General features: G+C 44.7%; 1 protein-coding gene and 1 long non-coding RNA gene across 9 annotated transcripts in view; both read left to right on the top strand.

Annotated features, from left to right (window-relative positions):
* The window catches only part of RGSL1 (regulator of G protein signaling like 1), a 218,724-nt gene that overhangs the window by 51,243 nt on the left and 139,582 nt on the right, over positions 1-27,899 (top strand). The window lies entirely within an intron of this gene.
* LOC128325192 (uncharacterized) overlaps positions 26,954-27,899 on the top strand; it is a 35,538-nt gene continuing 34,592 nt past the window's right edge. The window contains exons 1-2 of the long non-coding RNA XR_008307302.1: positions 26,954-27,264; positions 27,665-27,784. This is a non-coding gene — a long non-coding RNA (uncharacterized LOC128325192). The remainder of the gene's footprint in view (positions 27,265-27,664; positions 27,785-27,899) is intronic.

The raw sequence follows: 27,899 nt of genomic DNA, 5'->3' as shown, positions 1-27,899 counted from the left end.
AGATTGGGAAATGACCCAGAGGAGAGGGCCAATGACACATTACAAGCAATTGCATGTAACTTACCCTGGACTCCCCGCTCTTAAAAAAACGGGTTGGCCTGATGGATGATCTCCTCTTGGGATTTGACAGAGGGAGTGTGGCTTTGTTGGTCCTTTTGGATCTCTTGGCAGGTTTCAGTGCATCGACACATGCATCGAAACAGTTTTTTGATACGGCAAGCATGGTATCCTTCTAGAGCATCTGAGGGGGTTGGGAGTGGGAGACACTGCTTTGCAGTGGTTCTGCTCCTACCTCTCAGGCAGATTCCAGATGGTGTCTCTTGGAGACTGTTGCTCTTCAGAACAAAAGCTCCAGACAGTATGGAGTCTCACAAGCCTTCATATTGTCTCCAATGCCTTTTAACATTTATATGAAACCACTGGGAGAGCTCATCAGGAGATTTGGTGCAGGGTGTTATTAGTATGCTGATGACACCCACATCTATTTCTCCATGTCAACATCCATAGGAAAAAATGTATAACCTCTCTAAATGCCTGTCTGGAGGCAGTGATGGGCTGGTTGAGGGATAACAAACTGAGACAATCTAAATAAGACAGAGGTACTTATTGTGCATCAGCTCCAGTGGCGCAGCGGGGAAGCAGCTTGCCTAGGGAGCAAGAGGCTGCTAGTTCAAATCCCCACTGGTGTGCTTCCCAGACTGTGGACCGGGTCTCACGATTAGTGAGACCCGTTTTCGTCTGGTGAGCAGGAAGAGCGGGCTAGGCCCGCTCTCCCCGTTCACGAGTGGGGAGGGAGCCCTGGGTGGCCGGATCGGCCGCCCACACAATGGCCAGCTCCAAGATGGAGCCAGCGGGGGTGGGGGAAGCAGGGGCCGCGCGGCCCCCGCAAGCTCCAGTATGCCCTGCGCAAGTGTGCAGGGCATACTGGGGAGACCCCCGAGCCGGGAGGCTATTTTTAAGCCTCCCAGCCGGGGGTCTACTCATGAGTAGGCATGGCAGGAAGGCACGCCGTGGCTACTCACAATTGCAAAAAGCAGGTATGCAGGAGCGCTCACTCCACAAACCTGCTTTTTGCCAGGGGTTCTCAAGTGGGTTAGCCGCTCCAGAACCACCGCGCTCAGCTGCAAGCCAGGTGGTTCTGATGACCAAGCGAGCCGGGTGGTTCTGATAATCCCTCAGCGATGGATAGTTATAGGCCAATCTCCAATCTCCCCTGGTTGGGCAAGGTAATCGAGAGGGTGGTGGCTAACCAGCTCCAGGCGGTTTTGGAGGAAACTGATTATCTAGACCAGTGATTCTCAAACTTGGGTCCTCAGGTGTTATTGGACTTCAACTCCCATAATCCCCAACCAAAGGGCACTGAGGCTGGGGATTATGGGAGTTGAAGTCCAATAACACCTGAGGACCCAAGTTTGAGAATCCCTGATCTAGACCCATTTCAAACTGGCTTTAGAACGGGCCTTGGTCGGCCTGATGGATGACCTTTACCGGGGAATTGACAGAGGGAGTGTGACTCTGTTGGTCCTCTTGGATCTCTCGGTGGCATTCGATACCATTGGCCATGGTATCCTTCTGGGTCGCCTGGGGGAGTTGGGAATAGAGGGCACTGCTTTGCAGTGGTTCTGTTCCTATCTCTTGGGTATATTCCAGATGGTGGAGCTTGGTGACAGTCGCTCCTCAAAGCAGGAGCTGTTATATGGAGTCCCTCAGGGCTCCATTCTGTCACCAATGCTTTTCAATATTTACATGAAACCGCTGGGTGAGGTCATCAGGAGATTTGTTGCTGGGTGTTATCAGTATGCTGATGACACCCAAATCTATTTCTCCTTTCCTTCTTCAGGAAATGGCACTCATTCTCTAAATGCCTGCCTACAGGCAGTAATGGGCTGGATGAGGGATAACAAATTGAAGCTGAATCCAAGCAAGACAGAGGTGCTCATTGTGGGGGCTCAGAATCTGAGGGGTGAGTTAGATCTTCCTGTGCTGGATGGGGTTACACTCCCCCAGAAGGAGCAGGTGCGCAGCTTGGGAGTACTCCTGGACCCAGGCCTCACCCTGGTTTCTCAGGTGAAGGCTGTGGCCAAGAGTGCTTTCTATCAGCTTCGGCTGATTCGACAGCTGTGCCCATTCCTTGAAGAGAATGACCTCAAAACAGTGGTGCACCAGCTGGTAACCTCCCGGCTTGACTATTGCAATGCGCTCTACGTGGGGCTGCCTTTGTACGTAGTTCGGAAACTTCAATTAGTTCAGAATGCGGCAGCCAGATTGGTCTCTGGGGTAACCCAGAGAGACCACATTACGCCTATTTTGAAACAATTGCACTGGCTGCCGATATGTTTCTCGGCAAAATACAAAGTGCTGGTTATTACCTTTAAAGCCCTGAACGGCTTAGGCCCGAGTTACCTCAGAGAACGCCTTCTTCTGCATGATCCCCACCGGACATTAAGGTCATCTGAGGAGGTTCGTCTCCAGTTACTACCAGCTCGTCTGGTGGCGACTCAGAGGCAGGCCTTCTCTATAGCTGCTCCGAGGCTGTGGAATGCACTCCCTGCGGAAATCCATAATTTGAATTCTCTATTAGCCTTCAGGAGGGCCTTAAAACGTATTTGTTTGGCCTGGCTTTCCAGGGTTTTTTAATCGGTTTTAATATTTTAACTGGTTTCAGGGGTTTTAATTACTGCAATTGTTTAATTCTTGTTTTAAAATGTTTTAAAATTGTTAACTGTTGTCATATTGTTTTTAATTTTTGTTTTATCTCTTTATTGTTTTAGTGGTTTGTTTTTAATTGTAAACCGCCCTGAGCCATTTTGGAAGGGCAGTATACAAATCAAATAAATAAATAAATCATAAAATAAATAATATAAAATAAACAATTAGTCAGGGGGCCGCACTTAGGGTTAATGGGGGCTGCCACTGGCCCTTGGGCCTTACAATGAATAACACTGTTCTAGGGCAACCAGCATGTCATCCAGGGGTGAGAAAAGATATGTTTCCTGAAATTCGCTCTTCTACCCAACTATTGAATGGGGCATGACTAACTTTAGCCCTATTAAGTTCAGTAGGACTTGGTCATAATGTCTTCAGGCTGGATCCTGCTCAGTGTGTGTGTGTGTGTGTGTGTGTGTGTGTGTGTGTGTGTGTGTGTATTACATTTTTATACTGCCCTATCCAAAGGCTCTGAGCAGTGCTGCACAACAACAGTTTAATTGGTTGTATGGATTGGGAATACTTTGTTTTATGGGTTGTGGGGATAAGGTATGGCGAGAGGTTGGGCATTTCGGAAGAGGTTAAATTGGGAAGTAGGTCTTCCACAATTTTAATAATTGCAAGCTGCACCTGCCAGTGCTTCCACTTCTACATGAAAATTAGGTTTCGGAGCCTCGCCCTCCTTTTCATCTGGTCACCTTGTGGAAAAAGTTGATGCCCCTTTTGGTCTCTGTTTCCATGTCCTGAATCTGAGAAGTCCCAAACTCCTCTGAATATCTAGATTTAACTTCGGTGTTTTAAAGGGATGCTGATTTCTGTTGGCAAATTTGATAAATTCTTCAGTTCTTTTGGCACATGCAAGACCCTGAAAGGGCTTCTGTACCTTTTAAGCATTGGATAGACAGGGAGCAGGGCCCAACAATCTTAGTTCAAGGTCTCTTGCAAATTAAATTTCTGAAATGAGTGACTCTTATTGGGTTAAATTTCTATAGAACAGCTGGTCAAAGTGAGCTTATCCTCTCTAGAAGGAAGATAGCCAAGGGGAGTGTAAGGTTGGGAATCTTCAATGGGGGGTGGGGAGACTACGAGGATAAGCTCTTTGAACTAATGTTGAGCAGCAGAATCGAAATGCATGATCTAAAAATAAGGGAACAGCAGGCACGAGAGACAGAGTTGAATAGCTGGGGCTAGAGATAAGAGAATCCAGGGCACTAGATCCAGCTAAGTCTCTAATTTATTATCTGACCTTGGCTCTGTTACTGAAATTGACCTTTCTCTCTCTCATTTAAACAGCTAGGAAATGGGTCTGCAAGATACAGGGATAAGGGGTGTATGGGGCAATAGGGACTGAGCTCAGTGTAGATTAAATATGGAGTAATGTAGATTCATTGGAAGTGCTTGGTTTTGTATTGGATGTATGCCAACTGGACATTCTCTCTTCCTCTCCTCCATACCCACGTGTGCCATGTCTGTCTGTGTGTAGAGGGAATAGCCGGGTCCAGAGCTGCTAACTCTGGACCTTGAGAAAGCAGGATAGAGAGGTATATCTAAATAAACATGGGGTTTTCTATCACAGCAATGCTGTGGTGAATCAGCACCTGGGTGCTTTCCAGATTAGACGCTCAAAAGCAGCTAAATGCCTCATTCAGGCAAATCACAGTTAAAACATAAAACCTGCAGGGGGAGTAGTCTTGTGAAAACTAACAACCTGGAAAACAACACCTTTTTTACTCCAGATAAACAACATCATAGCACTAAATCACAGCGATTAAATTCTAAATAAGGCTTCCAACATATGAACAGCACCCTGCCGTCAGCGTTGGGACTGCAGTGTCACAACACAGGAAGTGTGGAAGCACACTTCAGAGATATGTCCTAACCCTGTTTTAGGGTCTAATCTGGAAAGTGCCCTGGTGAAAATTCCCCTTCAATACAACTTTTAAAGGAACAGTTGTATTGGTGCTCGGCAGCTCCTTGACAACTCCTGCTAATTGGGCAAAGAGGCACCTTTTAAATGGTGACTCTTTTATATTTAGCAGGAGAAGAGCAGCTGTCCCTATCCAACCCCAGCCCAGAATCCTTCCAGTGGCTGTTACTGGTGCCTACTTTGTGTTCTTGTTTAGATTGTGAGCCTCACAATAATTTTAAAAAAGAGTTGGAGGGTTACTAGTGGTTTGGGGGTTACCAGCCTCCTTCTCCTGGGCCAGTGTAACCAGCTCCTTCATTGAGCCTGGCAGTTGGGTTCCTGCTGGGCATGAGGACCATCCATCGCCCCCTCCAGGAAGCCCAGCAGCTGGATTGTTGCTAGGCATGAGGTCAAGGACACGGCATGTTTAAAAAACTAGCCCTCTACCTTACCCTCTCCTTTGTGTACAAACAGAAAGAGAAGGGCTAGTGAGTGGAATGGGAAGAAAGTGCTGGGCTCCTTCTCTCCCCCTTTCCATTACAAGTGCATGGAGGAGGGAAGATGGAGACAGCCATGGAAGTGGCTGTAACAGGGAGCACCTGCAAGCTTGGGGGTGGGCCATGGGGGTGGGGGTGGAAGGCCAGCAGACAAGAGGTTTGGGGAATCCGGCCAAACATATGCCCCTTGTGCCGGTTTAGTAACAATGGTGGATATGCATATGAAAGCCATTGCATGTGAAGTAATACTGAGAGATAAACATCTTCCTACTACTACTTCTACTACCGCTACCACTACTACCACCACCACCACTACTACTATTTATATACTGCTTTTCAACAAAAGTTTGCAAAGCGGTTTACATAGAAAAATAAAGGAATAATAAATATCTGGCGTTAGATTCATTGCACCAGAGCTTCAGAGAGAAACATTTTCCTTTCAGAAACAAGGGCTACCAGAAAGCATGGAACCTTTCTCTCCAAAGACTACCTTTTTATACAGGTTTGCTGCTGTTCACTGCCTTAGTTAGTACCTCATTTTTGTGCTTTAAAAAAAAGTGGTGGTATTTTTGTTACATGGCACACAGTTTTGAGTCAAAGATCCTTTTCAGATGGTGGTTTATTCCAACATGTCCTCTGATTCTTATGGATGATTTTGTGGATGGTCCAGATGACCTTTTGCACACCCCATAGGTGTTGGGAATTCTCTCTGGTAAGTGAAACCCTTTTTCATTAGAGCAGAGTGCACAGAGGCACAACACAGTGGAATTTAGTTAGGCATGTGTGTATGCTGAGAGTAAAGTAGCTTGGAGCCAGTTCATAGTTTCAAATCAATATAAGTAGTATTTATTAGAGAACTCCATTCTAGATAGGAAAGTGGAGAGATAGGATCTCTAATCTATCTATCTAGCTGGATGTAGATGGATTCTGCATCTCTGCATTCATGGTGCAGGGGAGAGGAGCTTGCATGTTGCAAGGTAGAAGGAAGGGAAGAAGAAGGAAGTGGCTCGAAGGAAGGAAGTCCCTGAGATTAGCAATCTACATATCAAAGGGCAGATCAGTAGAGAAGGGGTGACCAATGTCTTGACCCTCTAGCCCTCTGACTCACTAGTCTGTCCTCCTATGTCATTGAGACAAGAGACAGCATATAGTCCTTCACTTCCAACAATAGGAACATAGGAAGCTGCCATATACTGAGTCAGACCATTGGTCTATCTAGCTCAGTATTGTCTTCACAGACTGGCAGAGGCTTCTCCAAGGTTGCAGGCAGGAATCCCTCTCAGCCCTATCTTAGAGATGCCAGGGAGTGGGAGGGAACTTAGAACCTTCTGCTTTTCCCAGAGCAGCTCCATCCCCTGAGGGGAGTATCTTACAATGCTCACACTTCTAGTCTCCCATTCAAATGCAACCAGGGCAGGCCTTGCTTAGCTAAGGGGACAAGTCATGCTTACTACCACAAGACCAGCTCTCCTCCTTAAAATGTGGGGTACAAATACAGAGAGAACATATATACATCTTTCACATCTTAAGCTCCAAATGCAGATGACCCAATCAATGTGTAGGTGCCAGGACAAAACCAGTGGGTTTGATCCCTCTCTACCTTATTACAAATACTGATTATCCCACCATTAGAGTCATTTCCATAGTTCTCATGTGAATACCAATTAAGGGTAAATAAATCAATTTATGTACATAGGAAGCCATAACTCCCTTGTGCGATCTGCCTGCCGATCCATGAAACACCAGTGTCTTTTCATCTCTACATTTTTTCTAACTTGATCATGGAAGAGGAAAATTTGGCATGAGGTGGACCATGGTGCAGCCTATAGAGGAGAGCTTACCTATGCAGGTGGCAAAGTATGAGAAGGTTGGCGTCCAAGGGTGTACCCCTGCATGCCCCCTCACTTCTGCACCTGAGTGTACTTTTCTTCTGGTACTCACCTGTATAGTGTGTGTGTAAGTTGATTGATATGGTCTTTTGGCCCTCTTTTATTAATTTTTAATTTTAATTGACTTTTTAAAAAGTGCTCTTCATTAGCCTTTAGGGAAATAAGCCTTTTTCCTTCAGTTTTTTCTCTCTCTTTCTGTGTCTCTCCAGATGACTGTTGCTGCTGCTCTTTATCCAGCACTGTGATCAGGAAAACTCTAATCCACATCAAAGGGGAGACTGTTCTATTGTTTCTGTCTTACTGCAAATGGGGATTTAAATGGCAAAAGTCAAATTTTAACATTTTAAAGTGTGTACTCAAATAAGCTGCAGGACATATGTGTATGAAATCTGAATGGTACAATGGCCTGACAAAGGTGCACCATGCATGCAATGTTCATCCTGTTCTGTCAAGGAAAAAACACACAATTATAAGCATAATACAAGATACCTCATAACTCCTGCCTCATTATTGTGGGAAGGATGAGGTTGTGCCGACACAGCTCAAGGCTCTGTGCTACCTCTGCTTTTTTGTGGGTGTAGTCATCTCCTGTTGCTCTGCTTGCACATAGGCCTTCTGTTAAACAGTTTCCTCACTAGCTCAAATTTCAGCTGCTCCTGGACTCTGGCATTAATTACCCTGCAAGGGAAATTGCAAAGGTGAAAGTCAACAATGCCGTGTCAGTACTATAATGGGGCAAGAGGTAATTTTCAGTTGTTCGATGTCCATGAAAGCTGCAGTGCCTCAGAAGAGTAAATTTGCTGTTTCTTTTTGAAGCAGAGGCCTTAAGTTTACAAAATCTTAAATTCCAGTGTCTTCGCTTTTGTTCATAAACAAGATTGCCAACCTTTCTTTTCTGGCCCCAGTCTTGTGCCTTAACAGCTGCCTAGGTTCAGGATGCTCCTAAAGTCTTCTTGCTCTGGAATTATGCATTCTGAATTAGTTGGTCTCATTCTCTAGGTGGAACTGATGCAATGGGAATCTTTCATTGCATCCTCAAGGATAAAATTGTAAAGCACCTAGAAGAACAGGCCCTGCTGGAAGTGAGCCAGCATGGCTTCTGCAAAGGTAAATCTTGCCTCACCAACCTTTTGGACTTCTTTGAGAGTGTCAACGAGTGTGTGGATCAAGGTGATCCAGTTGACATAGTCTACCTGGACTTCTAAAAAGCTTTTGACAAAGTTCCTCATCAAAGACTCCTGAGGAAACTTAGCTGTCATGGGATAAAGGGACAAGTACATGTGTGGATTGCTAACTGGTTGAAAGACAGGAAACAGAGGGTAGGTATAAATGGAGAGTTTTCACAATGGAGGGAAGTAAGAAGTGGGGTCCCCCAGGGATCTGTACTGGAACCGGTGCTTTTTAATTTATTCATAAATGATCTAGAAGCAGGGGGAAGCAGCGATGTGGCCAAATTTGCAGATGATACCAAACTCTTCCGGGTAGTGAAATCCAAAACGGATTGTGAGCAGCTCCAAAAGGATCTCTCCAAACTGGGGGAGTGGGCGACCAAATGGCAAATGAGGTTCAATATTAGCAAGTGTAAAGTGATGCACATTGGGACAAAAAACCCCAACTTCAAGTATATGCTGATGGGTCGGTGACAGACCAGGAGAGGGATCTTGGGGTCGTGGTGGACAGCTCGTTGAAAGTGTCGACTCAATGTGCGGCAGATGTGAAAAAGGCCAATTCCATGCTAGGGATCATTAGAAAGGGGATTGAAAATAAAACGGCTAACATTATAATGCCCTTATACAAAACTAAGGTGCGACCACACTTGGAGTACTGCATACAACTCTGGTCACCACATCTTAAAAAGGACATTGTTGAACTGGAGAAGGTACAGAAGAGGGCAACCAAGATGATCAGGGGCTTAGAGCACCTTTCTTATGAGGCAAGGCTACAACACCTGGGGCTTTTTAGTTTAGAAAAAAGACGACTGCGGGGAGACATGATAGAGGTCTATAAAATCATGCATGGTGTGGAGAAAGTGGAGAGAGAGAAATTCTTTTCCCTCTCACACAACACTAGAACCAGGGGTCACTCCATGAAATTGATTGCCAGGAGGTCTAGGACCAACAAACGGAAGTACTTTTTCACACAACGCGTGATCCACTTGTGGAACTCTCTGCCACAGGATGTGGTGACAGCCAACAACCTGGATGGCTTTGGATGACTTCATGGAGGAGAGGTCTATCAATGGCTACTAGTCGGAGGGCTGTGGGCCACCTCCAGCCTCAAGGGCAGGGTGCCTCTGATTACCAGTTGCAGGGGGGTAATGGCAGGAGAGAGGGCACGCCCTCAACTCCTGTCTGTGGCTTCCAGCGGCATCTGGTGGGCCACTGTGCGAAACAGGATGCTGGACTAGATGGGCCTTGGGCCTGATCCAGCAGGGCTGTTCTTATGTTCTTATGTTAATTTTATTTCTGAATTTTACAGAGCACTGTGGATGCATAGTTTTTATTCTGGTTTTTATTTCTGAATTTTACAAAGGACCGTAGATGCAGATTGCCACAGTTTCCTCTGTGTGTGTGTGTGTTTGCCCCCTCTACATTAGCCTTGTGCACTGGTGTATACTGACAAAACACTCCAAAAAAGCAACCCTGATGTGACTGTAGAGATAAGCTGCCATGAGATTCTTATTGTGTGGTGTTCTACTAAATAGGAACACATTTGCATATCAATAATACGCCACACAAAAAATGGTATTTTAAAAGGAAAGTTTATTTGCTTTGCAAGAAATACAAGTGAGACCTATTAGAACATATGAGAGTAAGTAAAATACTGGATAGTTGTTTACACATAAATGTGTGTTTCCCATTAATTAATAAAAGGTTGCCAGTTTCTTGGAAAATAAAAGAATCTTGATGTGCGTAAGCACAAGTTTATCACTGCACATATGCATGTTGAAACTGGAGGGGGGAGGGGGAAGGATCTAACAAATTGAAACAATTTATTTAAGTAATCTCTTTTATATTGCTTGTGCCTATTATTTTGATACTATTGTTTTAAAGTCACCTTGGGCTTTTTTAATTGAAAAAGTGGTTTAGAAGTATTTAAACAATTAAATGTAATGTAATGAGAGCCAGCGTGGTGTAGTGGTTAGAGTGCTGGACTAGGACCGGGGAGACCCGAGTTCAAATCCCCATTCAGCCATGATACTCTAAATGAAGAGCCAGCGTGCTATAGTAGTGCTGCACTAGGACCGGGGAGACCCGAGTTCAAATCCCCATTCAGCCAGGATACTTGCTGGGTGACTCTGAGCCAGTCGCTTCTCTCTCAGCCTAACCTACTTCACAGGGTTGTTGTGAGGAGAAACTCAAGTATGTAGTACACTGCTCTGGGCTCCTTGGAGGAAGAGTGGGATATAAACTGTAAAATAATAATAATAATAATAATAATAATAATAATTAATTGTCAAATGGTGTATGTTTCAATTCTGAGATTACAGTTGGAAATTTCCCTTGTTAAATTGGAATTCAGAATGAAATACCCTATTGAACTCAGAAGAACTCACTTTTGGATATACCTGCTTAGGCTCTAGTGGCATTTGTCATCAGAGTGAATTTTGAGGTTCTAGCTGAATATTAGAAAAATTTGAGATTGTTATTCCTGGGTCAGAAAATATCCAGAGGAATCTTGCCCTTCTAGCCTTTCCTTTCCCTTTAAGAATTATTTAAATTTTGGCCTTGGTGGCTACATCACTTCATTTCAGCTGCCTCATGGGATATTCTTACATGATGAAGAGGTTTATGGAGGGGGGGTGCAGAAAGAGGCTATTCATAGAAGCAGAGTAAGAAACATTGTGGATAAATCTAAACTTCAGTGTTCATTTTCTTACTCTGGCATAACTATTTCTGGCATTTTATTATATTGGTTGTATTACCCCAACTGGTAGGGTTGCCAGTTTTTATTCTCCTGTTCCTACTCCAGTACAGCATCTTGATCTGTGGACAACAGCAGCTGATATTTACCTCCATCAGTGAATTTTCACTTGCCTGCTTCTTCGTGTTGAAAGCTTCATGAAATGAAGACCTTTTATGAAGGAAACCGGGTTTGCTTTTGGCAAGTAATTATCCCTTGGCCTAAACTACTTCATAGAGTTGTTGTGAAAATAGAGTGAGATAAGTCCATGCATGCTGTCCTGATTTTGTTGGCAGAATTGTAGGGTGAACATGTGATTAGCAAGGATCAATAAATGCACTCACCAGGATTGCTTTGTCAGATACCCCTCCAGTTTCTTAAGCATCCCTTCTAGAAATGGTGAACTGGCAGAGAGGGAGCATGCAGGCCAGAGTACGAACAGCTGGGTCAGTCAAGGGCAACCCTGGCCGGGGTGGGGGTGGGGAGATATAATATTTCTATGTGTATGGTTATGAGGAGGTGAGTGTGCAATAGGTATTTAAATGCTTTAGATGCTTAATTCCTTGACCATATGTGGTATATTATGACTTGACTTAAGCAATCCGTGATTTGGCTCGCTTCCTTGAATTATCTGCTGTACATCTGTTTTAAGATCTTTCCATGGATTCACTGAATGTCCACTGATTTTCAGGTTTTCATAATATATACTTGAGTTTCCTACTTGGCATTGATTGATTGATTAATTGATTGATTAAGTGCCATCAAGTTGGTGTCGACTCTTAGCGACCACATAGATAGATTCTCTCCATAATTATCTGTCTTCAGCTTGGCCTTTAAGGTCTCTCAGTGGTGCATTCATTGCTGTTATAATGAAGTCCATCCACCTTCCTGTGGTCGTCCTCTTCTTCTCTTTCCTTCAAGCTTTCGCAGCATTATGGACTTTTCAAGAGAGCTGGGCCTTCGCATAATGTGTCCCAGGTATGATAGTTTGAGCCTGGTCATTTATGACTCAAGTGAAAATTCTGGATTGATCTGTTCTATGATCCATTTGTTTGTTTTCCTGGTTGTACACGGTATCCTCAAAAGTCTTCTCCAGCACCAAAGTTCAAAAGTGTCAATACTTTTTCTCAGTGGTGGACTGGCCAGGGTGTCAGCTTGCCCGATGGCAAGTGGGCCCTGTGAGCCACTGATGAAGTGGGCCCCCTTAAACATTAGACAATATGTTAAAAATGTTAATGACCTTTTAGTAGTTGCCGCTGAGCAACACCATGCAGCTGGCTCTTAATATAGTGGACTGCTTTTGAACTACCTGTTAATATGCTTTTGAACTACCTGTTAATGTGTAAAATGTTCAATACAAGCAAACTATTTAAAAATATCCACCATTTATTTAACATTTCAAAAAAAATAAAAATTCAATTATAACAATCTGTACTGTATACTGCCAGTAATATGTACAATATATGTACACTGTAATAACTAAAAAATCTATATATATATTTCTCCTGGGTGTGCCCAGGAAAAATGCGTCCCGGCAGCCCAGCTGATTGGCTGGGCTGCGGGGGCTCCTGATTGATCCTGGCTCACCCAAGAGAATTGGCTGGCTAGGCGGCTGCGGAGGCAAGGCGGCGGGCCAGGCCGCAGCGGCACTCTTGGCCTGGCCGCGGCGGCGGGGGCGGCACTCTTGGCCCGACCGGCCACCCGCGGCGGCAGCGGCACCCTCTGCCCGGCCGCCTGCGGCGGCGGCACTCTCGGCCCGGCCGCCCGCCCGCAGCAACACTCTAGGGGGGGTGTGAAGGGAGGAGGAGGCGGTGGCATGGTGGGGGGGTGAGGCGGAGGGAGCCGGCGGCGGCATGGCTGGCTCTGCCCCCAGTCCCCGAGACAGCGGGGAACGGCTGTGTCCAGCTAGAGGTGCAGATGCTCTGCGCCTGGGCCCACTAGTATATATTTATTTTGCAAAAATTTTAATTGTACCTTTTTTCCACTTATGTATTTTTGAAATTTTTATTTATTTCTTATAAAAAGTAAATGATAGCCTTATAGTTGTGGGTGGGCCACCTTTGTCTCCTGGCAACCTTTTAGACCCAGTCCACCGCTGCTTTTTCTATCTTGCTTCTTCAAAGTCCAGCTATCTCATCCATAGAGTGTCACGGGAAAAACCACTGTCTGAGCTATTCTAATCTCTGTAGGTATAGACACATCACAGCATCTAAATATCCTTTCCAAGGCCTTCATTGCAACCCTACCAAGTGCCAGTCTGCAGTATATTTCTTGACTGCTGGATCCTTTACTATTGATGGTCAATCCTAAAAGGCAGAAGCTATCCACCATTTCAATGTCTTCATTATCGGTTCTGAGACTTGTTGCTGTACCCATTGTCATTAGTTTAGTCTTCTTTACATTTAGTCGTAGTCTCATTTTTTCCCTGTGCTCCTTGACTTTCATTACTAGAGCTTGCAGATCATGCATATATTTCTAGTCTTGTGCTTGTGGCTGACAAGTCTAGCTTAGATTTTGCTAGGCTGATCTGTGATTGCCCAGTATCTTGTGTGGGTGCTATTACTTGGTGACAGGACTGGTAAGTATGTGGAATAGCTGTACACCTTTGACTATTTTCTGTGGACTCTGCCCCTTTGTTGCTGGGATTTGCCCCAGGGCTGCCTCTTGGCCCTGGCTGTGTCCTGCCCCTTGATGCCACTGGGCCTTACCCCTGGCCCCTACCCAAATACCAGAATATTTTCTTTCGAGAGTTGTCACTGACAGCTATAGTCTCTTCCCTCATCTTTGACTTCATGCTGCACTGCCGATGTATTAGGACTCTGAACTGTAAGACAAAGCCTGAGATCAACCTTGGTTGAAAGGCAGGCTCTTGTTTCTGACTTTGTTCTGCACAATTCCATATCCTGACATGGAATATGAAACATTTGCCAAATATCCACACATCTGCAGCACATTCACTATCAAACTCTACAAAGCAAAATTTGATGGGAGGGAGTGTAAATTTGTGTCTACTGTAACAAGAGGCTAGAGACCATCGTTTTTGTAGACAAGGTCTTGTACTGAATGCCCTCATCTCCCTTCTCAAATCACTAATCTGTCTCAGGGCTTACATAATCAGCCTGATGGGCCCTGGAGGTTAAGAGGGTGTCAGCTGCTGCTCCTACTAATTAGATGCATTTCAAAACAAACAGAAGCGGAGAGTGGGGAGTGAGATTGAAATGAAGAAAGAACGTCCATGTCTGGGGAAATTCTCTATCCAGCTTACGTATGACTTTGGCTCCCATTGAGGTGCTGGCATGGGATATAACTGCAATCTATAGCAGTATTTTGGACCAATTGCAGGTTCTGAATAGTCTTAAAAGGAACCCCACAGGTAATCTAGCCTGGTTGTTTCCACATCTTGACTAACAATGCACAGAATATCTCTGTCCAGGAGGCATCACAGCTGACATACCAGCCAAAGCTGATGAACAGTGTTTTATACCACAGATGCAATTTGGGCATCAAGGGATAGGGCCAAATCTAACAGCACCACCTGGAACATTTCCGGATAGGGCTTTTAGCTCACTTCTTTTCCAGAATGGAGGGTGTGCGTTCACAAATCAGCTGGATTTACCCCAAAGTCCCTGTGAGCTATCGGGGAACACTCCAGACATGATTTGGGTTTCTCATTGCACTTTAGAGCATAGCCCAATTTATGTCCGTGGCAAAAAAAGTCCACTTTTTGTGTTGGGTTTTCTGGGCAAGTTTGAACTTGCAGTAAAGCTTCATAATAAAGCCTGCAGTCTGGAAATGATCCTAGCTGCAAACTTCATATCTTAAGAGGAGAGCAGTCTCTTCCAGAACAGGCTGAAGGCTACCTCCTAGGTCAGAAGAAACACCTACCAACAGTACATGCATCCTGTCTGGATTAAGCTTCAGTTTAGTAGGCCTTATCTCTTTCATTACTGATCTCAAACACTGATTCAGTATGCCTACTTCCTCACCTGAATTTGACAGAAAACGGAAAATAGAGTGCCAGAGTGAGGCCAATTAAAAAACCTGGCAATCTTAGCTTGAGTTAGAACACTAGAGTAAAGTGGCAACCCAAACCTGAACCAAGCTTGGCAATCCTTGGCATCTGGGACTCTGTTTTGCTCAACTTTTCAACCCAGAGTTGTGCCACTGCCAGCACATTCCAAGAAACAATGCCCTAGGCTGCTAAACAGCTCACCTGCCCATCCATCCATGTGTGCACTTGAAGAGTTTTTGGTTTGGGCATGGGTGTAATTGGTGGGGGCAGCCAGGGCACATGCCCTAGGCGCCACTGAGGGGGGGGCGCCATGCCAATGCCTGCCCCATCCCCCACCCCATTGCCCACCTGCCCAGCCCCAGGGTCCCTCAGCCACTTGCCGTCCTGCTTGCCTTGCCCTCCGGCCTAGGATCCGACTGCAAACTGCAGAGCTCTTCTCTCCCCGCCTCTCAGCTGATCAGTGGGTGGGGCTTACAGAGAGGCCTCTGTGCAGGCCTCCCTGAAGCCTGAACTCAGCAGGCCCCAAGCAAGCAAGGAGGCAGGCAGGCAGGCAGAGTTCTCTGCAGCAGAAGACCCTCTGCCCAGACCATCCAGCACAGCTTTTGACAGGTAGAATGGGAATTTTGTTTTGTGGTTACCCCCCCCCCGCTGCCCATATATAGGGATCTGCTTGCCATAGGGCTTTGATATGGGGGGGGGGAGACTGAGAAGCCTCTGAATATTTAATTTAAAACAGATTGGAAAATTTGCTGGCTTTAAAAACAAAAACTATCTCAAAAGGCCTATAAGTGGCTTGTTTCATGGCAGAAAATTACAAAAACTTCTGGAACAATATTATATTATATTTATTTATTCATTAATTCATTCATGTATTTATAAATGCACTTATGTTGAAGTTGTTTTGCAACCCAGAAGGTCTGAGTGAGAACTGTGGAGCATGTGTTGTGCTTTTATTTTATTTTATTTTATTTTATTTTATTTTATTTTTCTTGTGTGTGAACTGCTCCCCAATAACTCACAGGGACTTAAAGGTAAATCTGGCCAACATGTGAATGCAGCACCTCCATTCCAGAGCAGATGTGTGTTAAAGGGCTTTAAAAGCCTCGTGTGAAAAACCTCCTGGAATCAAACTTTACTGAATTTGTTCAGAATTCTGAGAAAACAAACATAGGCTCACACTGCATGGTTGAAAGTCTCCTTTGCTAATCTGCAGCAAGGGGGCCATTTTAATAATTAGTGTTTCTAGTGTGTTCTAGGCATTAAAAGTGGCACAAATATATAGTACTCAATGTATATCACTATATATTGTGAAGTGTGCGTGTGTGTATTCAGTGAAATGTATTTCCAGGCAGCATACTTATTTTGAAATATCAGACTTAAATCCTTGGGGGCTGGGGTGTGTGGAGGCCCTGGACTTTGAGGGGATGGGGGCCCATTTTAAAATCTTGTCTCTGGGCCCATTCCAACCTTGCTATGCCCCTGGCGGAATAGATACATATGTATTGATCATTACACATGGGTTTCTGCACAACACCTGCACAGAAGAAACTTCCATGTAGAAAATGTGTCTCTTGTAAATTGACCCTGAATTTTCCATCCATGACTGGGATATCTGAGATCTAGAGTCAATCATAAAAGAACAGCACACTGCTTGTGACAGGAAGGGGCAAATTACAATGATTTCTTAGTCTGGCAGGGGCTGGTTTTGGCCCTGGCAGAACTTCGCTGTTTGCTTCTGTTGCAAATTCCTCTGTCTAGTGTGACAAACTAATGTATCCTCCTCCCTCCTGGTGTCAAAGTAAGCACTAGAATGGTGAATGCACATATACCCCATCATGAGCCAACAGTCATTACAAGACAAAGGCTGGCAGGAATCATTCACTGGTTTATAGATTCCGTCTGCCACCTTCTTCTTCCCCTATTTTGCTAGTGGCTATTTGGGCAGGTGATCCTCTAGGACAAAGTCATTTTTTTAAAAAAAGCATGAGATGAGACAGAGAAAATGACACTTTGAATCCTCACATAACTCCTGACTGTTGTTCTAAGTCTTCAACAGAGATGGCTCATGTTTTCAGGTTTTGATCAGCAACTATATCTAGATGGTACAGTGTTCCTTTTAACAGGGATTTCCAGATATTGTTTACTACAAGTCTCATCATCCCTGTTTGGATAGGGGCGCAATTTCATTGTTTGCCCTAGTTGCTATTTTCCCTAGATATGCCTCTGGGTTTGGGCTTTACAAAAAACACCAATCCTGTTAACATGGTTACACATTCTCTTTGCACCACATGAGTTTGACCTGGCTGCAGTATCTCTTGCTCTTGCTCTCCAAAGATTGGGCCAGGCATTGTTCCTGAGCTCAGCACACTGACAAGAGCTGTGCTTTGTGTTTGTCGGGACATTTCAAATTTCTTTGCATCCTCTGTTCTTCTCTTTCTGTGGAAACAAATGTATCAGGGAGAAGGTCAGAGTTGAACCCTTCTCCCTGCAGTCTAGTTCTATATATGCAGGTAGGGCCTTTTGTATTAATGGAGGTACATTCAGTCCCCACCTGCAGTCTGGTGTGTACTGTGTTACTGTCCAGGAAGAATTAATCCATCTCTACCATTTGGGTGATTTGGGCTAGAGAACGCAGCAGAGGCCACCAACATCCTGAGCCACCTGGACTTGATAGGTGGCTGTAGGCTGAGGTCTATATCTTCTTAACACTTTGCCAGTTGGTGGGCTGTCTGAGAATTATTCTTCCTTCCCTGCCTCCGCTCAACTGCTGTGGATTAAAAAATCCTGCTTCCAATTTACGAACTCTTCTCTAATCTGACTTTGGGGGACTTAACTTATTAAACTCATCTCCGCCCTATCCTTCAGATCAATCCATGATGTCATCACTGTGACTGGAACAGGAGGAGGAGGGAGGGAAGAGGTATAATACTTGTCATTGTCCATCAAGGCCCTGAAATACTTGCAGATCTGATCCGAGGCCAGAGCCTTTCTTAAATTAGAAGGGGGGGAAACCTCATCAAAAATGCATTCTTATTCCCCCACCAAGAACAATCACTTAGACATGAAGTATGGATAACAACCCGCTTCTTAAAGGTTTACGTCAGCATTCGCATTAAACAGACCATCTATGAAGAGACCAAAATAAAATTTGGCCTGAGCTTAATGTCTCAGCCTACAACCCCAAATCACACCTATGCCCCCCAATAACCCTCCAAGCCACGTGACTGACTTCCAGATTTTGGACATAAAAAACAAAAATAGGACTGTGCATGTAATCAAGGCTCCAAAGAGAGTTTCAGAGTAAAAAGGCTTGCAATTCTGCACATATGGTGTAAAGAGAGAGAGAGTGTGTGTTTTGTTCTTCCTCACAATTCATTCAAGTTTATTACAACTGCCTACCCTAACTTAAAACATGCCATCCACTATATCTACTTATACAGGCTTCTACAAATCCACTCACCATTAGTGGGTGCCCCCAGCTTTCTGGTGAGCAGGACACCCAGCAGCACACAGATCTCCTCAGTCAGAGGTCTCATTTCCACTGCCATTTCTGAGGGGGCGTTTTAAAAGCAAGAATTCTCTGAGCAGTAGGAGAGAGCTCCCACTGTTTCTTACCATCTCCATATCCAAGTTCAAATGACAGAAGACCCGCTTCTCTCCTAAGCCTTCTGCCTGTGTACTAGAAAGGTATCTGAAGGAAGAGAGGGGATTGGTGGCCACCACAAATAATGGCTGGCTAGTGAGCTGAGCCTAAATTTGTAGATCCCTGTATTTACAATACTTGTTTTCTCATGTTTGTAAAGTTGCTAGTGTGTAATGAGAAATGGCAACTAATCCTGGAGTTTACCTCCCAAATGGACTTCCCCCCCTGGTAAATACAAAGCTAGTTCACTCTGTAAGCATCAGGAGTTGTGCATGCTCCCATTTTGTGAACATGAAGTAAAAAAGCAAGGTAGAAGGTGGAGAAGTGACCATCTGTGAGGCTCCTGCTGGGTAGGAGGACTTTCCCTCCTACCTCATTAAAAATGTGGGTACAGATGCTGCATAGGACAGAGCCCTTCTAGCCAGCACAAACCTGGCACATGATCATTTCCTTTGCTTCCTACCTTGCCTTTTACTCCTACACAATCACAACATGGGAGCATGTACAGCTCCCAAATTTGGGTAGGAAGCATTTCCTACCCAATTACTGATTAAGGTCATTCACACGACCTGTGAATGGGGTGGGTAGGGTGGAGTGGGGGAAAGCAGGATCGTTCTTACCTTCCCCCCAGACAATCTTCACTTTGCACTGGACCGCGTGGCTCACGCGCCTACGCTAGGCATGCTGCTCCCGGCAGCGCGGTCATCCGGTGGCTGGGGAAATGAAGTTGGGCCACCAGAAATCCCTCACTGCATTGTACAAGAAGTGCAGTGCACTGGGGGATTTCCCTGCAAGCTGGGTGTTCTAGGTGCCTGGCTGTATGTCTTGCTCAGACTGCAGGCAGCCCCAGCACGCACACAGCCAGGTACCAGGTTAGAAGGGCATGCTTGTGCCCTTCTACCGCTGTAATAGCCCAAGGACAAAACTCAGGCTACCCAGTGGGGCAGCACCAGGATCAGCCCTGATCCCGGTGCTCCACACGAGCAGCCCTACCCGGACAGGGCTGTGCAAGCCGGCTAGGGCTGCTCATGTGAACAGCCTCATTGTGTGAACTAGCCTACAGTTTGCCTTTCTGGGGAAGAGGTCTGCATAACTTTGCTCCTGTGTATTGGATTATGACATCCAGAAAGTTGTGTTTGAGGGGCAGTGTATTTTCTGGCATCAAAATATGATCATTAAGTATATTATCAAATTCCAAAGTTCTTTCCCCCCCAAAAAAAACTGTCCTCAGAAAATATGGGCCCTCCCTCCTACACAAATTTGCTAAGCCCAACTCTCCTCCACCCCTAGTCTCCTTTGAACTACAAAGTGTGTAAAAGATCATCCCTCATGGTGTAAAGGACACTGGGATAAATGGGATACTCTTCCAAAAGTGCAGCCAAGCTCAGGGGCATTCTGTACACATTGCATTGCTTTCAGTTGAAGGCATGTTCAGATGTGCATGCACACACACAGAGGCATATTTCATTGACAGCAGAGCAGTGCAGTGTGTCTAGACTTAGGCCCACAGTTCCCAAGCCAGCAGGTAGAAGGTTGCTTCTGCACATGGATCTCCTTGGCTGAAAGTGTGAGTGCAAGAGAGGATCAGAAGGAAAATATTCTTTGTCCCACTCCTCTTCTTTTTCCTGAGGGGAAATACAACAAAAAGGGATAGGAATAATGTACATAAACTGTGACATTTTGGTTGCAGTTCTACTCTTGTTTCTTCCATTAGCAAAATACTCAGTGGTTCTCAATATGGAAATAAAATCCTGATTATTCAAAGCTGTTTGAAGACTATAGGAGCCTCTCTATCCATTGACTTTGACAGTGGGCTTTGGATCCTGGCCTCATTGTAATTATCCCTTCTATTCTGAACAGCTGTTTGCTAGATGAAGACAGCCTTGATTATGCATTCAAGAAATGTCCCTTTATACCATGCTCCAAACTGCCATTTATTGTCTATATTCTCAATTGCATGCTAATTTCATTCAGTGCCATCCAGGTCTGACAAAATATGTTTCATTCCCATGCAAAATGGTCAAGCCACAAGCTTCCTTATTATAGACAATCTTTTATATTCATAAGCCTCAAAGTTTGGCCTTTCCCAAGAGCCAAATACCCAATGAGAAGTGCAAGAAGAGAAACAGAATAAAAGGGGGAGGGGTTCTTATGTGTTTAAAGAAACACATAAGAAAATAAAAGAAAGATTAACTTCAGCAAGGAAGAGAGAGCCTTGTTGAAGGCACTGGAATCTAGAATATCACTGAAATGGGCACTGATAAAGACTATTTATCCTAGTGTTCAACTACACGCTGACTGGGGAGGACCGGGAGAGGGTCTCAATGGTCCCTCTTCTGGGTAGCAGCCACGCCCCCTTGCATCCCCCTTGCGTCAGATGCAGAGGGTGTGTCCAGCACCGGGGAAAGGCCACTCAGCCCTGCTGTGGAGTCTCACCAGTCAGTGGTTCTTTGAATCACTGGCAGGGAGCTCCTTTCTGTGCTTGGCAAAGAGGCAGAGAAAGGAGCTCCCTGCCAGCGATTCAATGAACTGGCGAAACTCCACAGTGGGGCTGAGTGGCCCCCTCCATGGTACTGGTCATGCCCCCTGTATCTGATGTTGATGCAAGGGTGTGGTTTGCATGCATGCATTAGCACACACAATCCACAATAGTGGGGAAGCTACTGATGGGACCTTGTTCCCCAGCCACTGGTGAGCTCCATATGCCCCTGCTAGGCTGGAAAAATGGCTAGAGGGAAAGACCTGGAGAGAGGGAAGAAGACTGAAGAAGAAGGCCTGAGAGACTTCAGTGGGATCTCAGAACTGGAGAAGGAGAAGAGCACTGGTAGCAAGGCAGCAAATTACTGACCGTTTGCTCTGGGCTCTTCTTGTGGGCATCGCTGAGGAAGGCAGGAAATAGTAAGGCCTGTTGATTGATCACTCGATCGATTTATATACTGCTTTTAATTAAAATTATCTCAAAGCGGTTTACAATATAATTAAAACAATGCATAATTAAAATACAAAGGTACGGATGATCTCAAAAATTAAAACAATACATAATTAAAATACAAAAGTACAGATAATATAAATATAAATATAATCTATTTTAAATGTTAATAGCCAATTTTAAAATAATGTATTGAACACAAAGCAGCAGCAGTAAAAACAATACTTTCATTCAAAAGCCTGGGTGAAGAGCCATGTCTTGATTTCCCCCCTAAAAATTGTCAAGGAGACTGCGGAGATTCCAGCAGGAGAGCATTCCAAAGCCTGGGGGCAATGACTGAGGAGGCCATTAGACTTTGCAATTCTGAACAAGCCCCACAACTCTGCAAGACTGAAAAACTAAACATGGATGGGGTAGGGTTGCCCAAGGTGCTATGAGTGTGGCTAGCACTCATGATACACCATGAGCAAACTGGCAGGATGTGGACTAAATGTTTTGGGGTTGACCTCAGTGGCCTCATTCTCCCGGAAGTGATAAAGCCCTGTCTGGGCAGTATCAGAAGGTGCAGGGCAGGGGTTTGGGCTTACAAAACTGAATATTCTTCAGAATTTCCTCTATCTACACAGAAAAGCCTTTTCTCTGACATGTTAGTTTTCTGGATGGATGGAGTGTGTGTGTGTGTGTGGTGTGTGTCACATGACTGAATGTTCCACTATGGAGGAGCATTCAGTCATGTGACACACACACTGGCACTCTGAAATGGCATAGGCTAAATATTGGTTTGTCACGCCAGTGAGAATTAGGTCAATATTTGTTGAAGAGGCAGGGTAACTGCTTCACCATGCACAGACACAATAAATGTTGACTCAGAACTGCAAGCTGTGTGTGTAGTGAAACAGCCACATGGCCTCTTCACTGCTTACCAAAGTTAACTCCAGTTATTCAACCCATAGTTAAGCTATGCTTTTTAGCAGGGCAGCACAATATCAGCACTCCTATAGATGCTGGTCTGCAACTCCCATCATCTCTGACTATTGACTAATATGACTGGGGATGATGGGAGCTCTATTTCAAAAACAGTTGGAGGACCAAAGTTCTGCAGCCCTACATTTTAGGAGTAGGACTTCCTGTGCATTGCAGTGGGATTGGGAAGGGTTTCTCCAAGCAAAGAAACTTAGACTTCTTATGTAGGACAGTGTGATTGCTCCTTCCTAGCCTACAGATTGGGCAGAACCTGCAAGGCTCTGATTGGCACTTGATGTTATACCTAGAAGAGCTATAGTAGTGCTGGCCCTTAGGAAAGGCCTATTGGGGCAGATTGGTGATACTTTGCCTTCTAACTGGGCTTGCTGAACCTCAGAAGGTGGAGGAAAGTTATGTAAGGCAAGTAAGTTTGTCCATGTGAAAGAGCCCAACTGACATCCACAGAAATTATTAATTGCCTTGAGTAATCATTTTAATGTGATATAATTTCAGTGATAAAGATATAGATATAGATAAAAATCTGCCTATGATTTAATTTTCTTATACTGCCCCAGAGTTGATTTGTTGTTGGAATACAACTGGTGGTATATTTGATGCATCTGCGTAAGCTGTCACAAGGGTTTGGTTTGTTAGTGCTGAAGAAATCTGTGGTTTGTCCTCCTGTTTCCCTCTTACAGAGGATAATTAATGCGGACGTCATTTTATTTTAGTCCAGCTGCCAGGCTCCAAGAACAGATGTTTTATTGTTAGCATAGAACTTTGAGCAAAAATTCAAGTGTTTTGTCTGCAGTTATCATGGGTTACTCTCCCCAAAAGCTTCTTAAAACGAGTTAGAGAAAATAGATCCGAGGAGGAGGCTGGCATGAGAGTATGTAAGCATCCAGTGTCATTTATCTCATATTTTGTGAAAAAGCCTTTGTCACATGTACTTGTTTGTATTTGCAAATGACTGAGATTCTTTGAATGGATTCTGCTTACGTTATCTGGATAGATGAGCTTGATGGAAGGACCCTGGCGATAGATAGATAAATGTGCATATAGTATAAAAACTGTAAAGTACATTCACTGACATCCTGACTAATGATGAAGCACTTGCAGAATAATGTTGCACAAGCATAAAGCTTTTGCACTAGTAGTTACTTGTGCTAAATCTGGATCTTGCATTCCAGACTGAGAGTTGTGCTATTGCAAACACAACACAAGAAGTTATGCAACCTCTGACATGCTTCATTTATTTTAAAGGGAACTTTAGGAACATAGGAAGCTGCCTTCTACCGAGATAGACCAATGGTCCATCTAGCTCAGTACTGATTCTACACAGACTGGTAGCGGCCTCTCCAAGGTTCCAGGCAGGAGTCGCTCTCAGCCCTATCTTGGAGATGCCAGGGAGGGAACTTGGAACCTTCTGCATGCAAGCCTGCATATGCTATTCCCAGAGCAGCCCCATCCCCTTAGGGGAAGGCCCTACTCACACATGTAGCCTCCCATTCAAATGCAAAGCAAGATGGACCCTGCTTAGCAAAGGGGACAATTCATGTTTGCTACCACAAGACCAGCTCTCACAAAAGCACAGTTGCAACTATGCAATCTTGAGTTTGTGCAACTTCGCTTGTTACACAAGAGTTTTGTTAGGATGTCAACTATTAAAACTGCTATATGATTATTAGGTGATTGCTTATTCAGTATTGTGCCTTGTTATTTTATGATGAGAGTGGGGGAGACAGAACCAAATACAGGAACAAAAGCAGAACCTCAAGATGCTGAAAAAAAATACTTTATTGCCCAACACATTTTGAGTACTGCACTGTAACTAGGTTGTTTTGAGCTGGTATGAAAGACAGTTCTGGTTTCTCCTTGAAAGAGCTGAATTAGAGTTGTACCAACAAAGAATTACAATATTTGAGACATGTTGGGCAACAAATTATCTCTCTGTGCCTTCAACTCTCCTCCCTTTGTTCCTTGCTATTGTATGAGTAGCATTGTTTTATCAGGTCATTTTCAGTGGGGTTTGTTACTAACAAATGCTCCCAATCAAGGGCGTAGCTAGGGGAGAGGGGGCTCGTGTTCACCTCTGGCAGCCCCTCGGAGTGAGGGAGATAATGAAGAAAATAGGGAGGGGAGGATCTGGGGGGCCCTCAGGAGCTGGAGACCCCAGGTTCTTTGAATCTATCCGCTCAATTATAGCTACACCCTTCCTCCCAATAAATAACTCCCCAAGTTTTTTCCCCACCAGCTGATTGCTTTTGGGGTTCTTTGTCAATCTGAGGATTGTCAGCTCTTGTCAGCTCATTGGTATTGTGTGTTGTTGTTTTTTTCAACTTTTTATAAGGGCTAGAAACTTGTTTGGGGTTTTAAACTGAGCTTGTCAGGGTTCCTGATTTATCATACCTTGTGGTATAGTGGTTAGAGTGCTGGACTAGGATCAGGGAGACCCAAGTTCAAATCCCCATTCAGTCAGGATACTTGCTGGGTGACTCTGGGCCAGTCACTTCTCTCTCAGCCTAACCTACTTCACAGGGTTGTTGTGAGGAGAAACCTAAGTATGTAGTACACCACTCTGGGCTCTTTGAAGGAAGAGTGGGATATAAATGTAAATAATAATGATGATGATGATGATGATGATGTTTAAGTGATAATCCTGCAGGTGTTCAGAAAAAATGGAATTTTATATGTCAGCATTTTCTAAATACAGATAGCTTACTGTGCCTAATAAACATTGATGCTGAAACTGAAATAATTGAATACTAATAGAATAATACTTTTTAAAAGCACTTATAGGAGACCAGGGGCATAGCGAGACCCCCGTGGGCCCAGGGACAAAATTGTTGTAGGGTGGGCCCCTATTGCATGCCCCCCTGCATCTGACATCAGACGCAAGGGGCGGGCGACAAACATCTCCCCACTACCGTACCTGCCCTTGCCCCTGCCCCGCCGCTGCTTATCTTTGCCCCCGTGCTGCGGCCGCTGGCGCTGTGGCTGGGCTGGCCCCCTCCTCTCCGGCCGTCCAGTGTGCCTCTCTCTCTCTCTTGCTGACCAGCTGAACTGCGCTCTCGTGCAGTTAGACTATGGATGTCACATGGCCCTGACGCCACAAGGGCAAGAGTGGCGGCGCAAAGATAAGAAGTGACAGCAGGGCAAGGGCGGGGGGGGCAGGGCAGGGGTGGTCTGCTTGGGGGCCCCTTGGGCCCAGGGACATTTGTCCCTGCTTGCCCAATAGGCACTATGCCCATGTAGGAGACTTTTCAGCAGTGGCACTGGTGCTGTGGAATGTCTTTCCTAGTGAAGTCTAACAGACTTCTTCAATCAAGTTGATAGTTTTTTGCCAAACTTTATGTGGTTATGAAATAAATCAATGTTTTGCCATTGTTTTGGTATATTGTTTTATTAATTGTAGAAACTGTTGTATTTTTAATGCAAGTATATGCTGGTTTTTTACATTTGTGCTATTGTAAGCTGCTGGAGCACTATTGGTGAAAAAATGGGCATCAGTTTAAGTACACATTTTGCACATCAGTTAAGTACACATGCACCATTGTTAAAGTACAAGAAAGTATAGAAAAGAATGCAGTTGTACATTCTATATAATGTAGTTTTTACAAGTGTATTGCAGTGGTGGCATTTTGCTTTTCATGTGAACATTCCCCAAGAACCAGGTATTAGGGCATTTATGGCTTCTTTGTTATATATGCAAAAGTTGATATGGCCTCTTTTCTTTTCAAGAGGGGTTGATATTGTTTAACATGGGCTCATTTATCAGTGTTTTATTTCAAAATCAAGAGTGTATTCTGGGTCACACAAGGTAAAGTGTAGATTTGTCAGTATTACCAGCAGGAACATGATTGGTCTATGAACATTTTGTAACTGGCCTGGTTTCAAGAGAGGAAGCATGGCATTATAGAAGGAAGAGTGATGGAGGAGGGGAAAGTGACCAGAGAATAAGAGGCTATAATGTGCACACACACACACACACACACACACACATAACAACCTCGTGGTAACAATTGCACCATTGCTAAGATCCATTTGCTGTTGTGTTTTCGGGTTTGGCCTCTTCAGGGAAAACAAACTGACCTTGTTCTCCTGGAGCCTGCAGCTGCTCCCCCCACCCTCCATCAAAACACACATACTCCACTAAAATCTTCTGCTCTTTTTTTTTGGCTCCATTGCAGCTCCCATGAAGTAATGGGTGGATGGAAGTAATGGAGGGGTGTGTGTTTTCAGTTGGGTGATGATAACAACCAAGGCTGAAAGAACAGACTGCTCCCGCATGGTGGTGACGTCAGCTTGGCTGATGATGTTGCCGGGACATTTGTACTCCATCTCAGCTGTTGCCTCCAGTCGACTCAAGGGAAGGGCTTGGACAGAGAGAGGCGTTCTAAACATTCCAGGCTAGAGCTTTCCTAACCTTCCCACTTCACGCTTCCAGGATCAACTATAAATAAGCCAGCAAAGCTCAGGACAGAGCAGGACAGAGCAGTGGGTAATCTTGCAAGGAATCAGACTTGGCTACATTGATCCCCTTTTGTACAAATCCACCTCTGTGCTGTGATCTAAAACCGTATTTTTAAACTTTATACCTTCAGAACATGTGGACACGGCGGAACCTCTGCTGTGGTCTTATGGGGCCTTGTGCATTGCAGAGCATTCTGGAGCATTTTCTAGGGCACACACTGTTTGTGCAGAGCAGCGGTTAGGTGTGCTGGACCTCACCATTGCTCTGCATTATTTGACTGTGACCCAGAGCACACCCAGTGCTCTCTTGTGACTGCGGATTTCAGGGAAAGATCAGTAGTGGGTGAGTACTGCCATTCAGGGAAGCTTGCCTGACTGGTCTAATTGGGGAACCCCTGATAAATTTCCGAGGCCACGTTGAGTTCCCCGGAACACAGTTTGCAAATCACGGATCTAAAAAAAATACTGTACAGTATATGCTTTTTCTACTGCTTGTTTGTATGGTTGAGGGATTATAATTAGAAACCACTGCTGGCTCAAAATAAAATGGATCTGTCTTGCATTTTCAGGTCTGAAGCATAACAGGCCGGAAGCCAGGTCCTCTGTTTACCAAGACTTGTTGGCTGGGAGTTTTTAGTGCATGATTTATAGGTTTACATTTAGAATGTTATCACATCTAATGAAGTGGGCTTCTACCAATGAATGCTAGTGTCACAATATATTTGTTATTTCAAATGCCATAGGACTCTTTGCCGTTTTTGCTGCAAGCTTGGGTGAAGAAAGATGTAACAGAAAAAAGGAAGCCACATCAGGTTCTACGCACACACACTGGTGCGTACCCAGCTTCCTTCCACATGGCAGAGGTACATACCAGTGAATCAAACACCGGTTCAGTTGTCAGTCTTGTTCTTCCCCATCCTTATGCTTCTGGCTGCCTGCCTGCCTTCCTTATCCAAGCTCTTACATGCATTCATTTAT

The sequence above is a fragment of the Hemicordylus capensis genome, chromosome 4 (assembly GCF_027244095.1).
Source record: "Hemicordylus capensis ecotype Gifberg chromosome 4, rHemCap1.1.pri, whole genome shotgun sequence".
Taxonomy (NCBI): Eukaryota; Metazoa; Chordata; class Lepidosauria; order Squamata; family Cordylidae; genus Hemicordylus; species Hemicordylus capensis.
This window is presented reverse-complemented; position numbering and strand designations above follow the sequence as displayed.